Source organism: Phoca vitulina, unplaced genomic scaffold (assembly GCF_004348235.1).
Source record: "Phoca vitulina isolate PV1807 unplaced genomic scaffold, GSC_HSeal_1.0 scaffold1, whole genome shotgun sequence".
NCBI lineage: Eukaryota > Metazoa > Chordata > Mammalia > Carnivora > Phocidae > Phoca > Phoca vitulina.
Window position 1 is genome coordinate 28,324,830 of NW_022589704.1, and position 1,219 is coordinate 28,326,048.

The 1,219-nt window shown below is 74.2% G+C and overlaps 1 protein-coding gene across 4 annotated transcripts in view; it reads right to left on the minus strand.

Annotated features, from left to right (window-relative positions):
• CREB1 (cAMP responsive element binding protein 1) overlaps positions 1–560 on the minus strand; it is a 60,481-nt gene extending 59,921 nt beyond the window's left edge. For 3 of the 4 annotated variants that reach the window (XR_004299331.1, XM_032403614.1, XM_032403592.1), the window contains exon 1: positions 359–560. The gene's annotated coding sequence lies outside the window, so the exon portion shown is untranslated. The remainder of the gene's footprint in view (positions 1–358) is intronic. The other variant, XM_032403605.1, reaches the window with a different exon arrangement.
• Positions 561–1,219: the final 659 nt, after the last annotated feature.

Genomic DNA, 1,219 nt, shown 5'->3' on the forward strand with positions numbered 1-1,219 from the left:
GGTGGCGGCGGCGGCGGCGGGAACGCGGGCGCCAGCTCGCCGCGGCCGGCCGCCCGCACACACCCCCGGCCGCCGGCTCCCACCCCGCCCGCCGCCCGCCGCCCCCCGCCATGAGCGCCGCCGCTGGCTGCAGGCAGAGTCGCTGCCGCCCCGGCCGCCGCTGGCTCCAGTCCGCCGCCATTATTCTTTGTTCGCTGCGAGCGGCGGCGATGTTGTGGGGCTCGGGCGGAGGCTCCATCTTTACCGCGGCCCCTCCTGCGAGGGGAAGGCCCCGAGCGCGGGTGTCCGGCGCCTCCCCGTCCCCCCTCCGTCCCCCCGGCTCTCTCCGGCTCCTGCCTCCTCCTCCTGCTCCTCTTACCGGTGGTACAAGCTCCTCCGTCACTGCTTTCGTTCGCGGCCCGGATCTCGCTGGAGTTTTATTCTCTCCCCCACGTAACACACCGCGTCAAACTACACCTCCGCCGCGTCACTCACCAACACTCCGCTTCTCCCAGCCGCCCGGGCCACAGGCAGCAGCAGCCGCCGCCGACTGAGGAGCCGCAGCCAGGGAGCCAGCCAGCGCCGCCCAGTGCCGAGTGCGCAGCGGCCGCGCACGGAAACAGCCGAGCTCGGCCCGGAGGAGCTCGAGCGGCCCCGCCCCCCGCGCTGGAGGCGGAACTTGCCGAAGGCCTTCGGGCTCCTTCGGCCAAGGCGAAGGCGTTCCGCGGGGAGTGGGGTGGTGGCTAAGGTGGGAAGGGACGGGCGGGGGTGGAGTGGTCTGAGCCCCACCTCGCCGTTTCGGCGGATAAAACCCGGCGGCGGCAGTCTGCAGGAGGAAGGCGGGTTTGCGTGTGGCCCCGTGGGGAATTCCCTAGGGGTGTCGACGGCTCCGTGGAAACCGCCGCACCTGCCTGCCTCTGCGGCGGTAAGCGGCGGGCTCTAGGGCGGCTGCGGCGGGCCGGGCCTGAGCCCTGGCACCTGAGCGCCGCCGGCGCCGGGAACTTTCAAACACTGCGGGGACTTGGCCGACGCGCCGCCGGGTCTGGGACGCGGCTGAGTGCCGGAGTCGGGCGAGCCGGGAGGAAGCGCGGCGGAGGCTCTGCAAACGCCCGGAAGCCTGGGGCCCGGCGGGGGTCTGGGCTGGGTGCCGGGACCAGGGGCCCCTGCGCTGCCCCGGCGTTGTGGCGCCCGGGTGGGAAGGGTTTGCCGGGCCCGCGGCCTCTCCTCTCCGAGAGTCAGC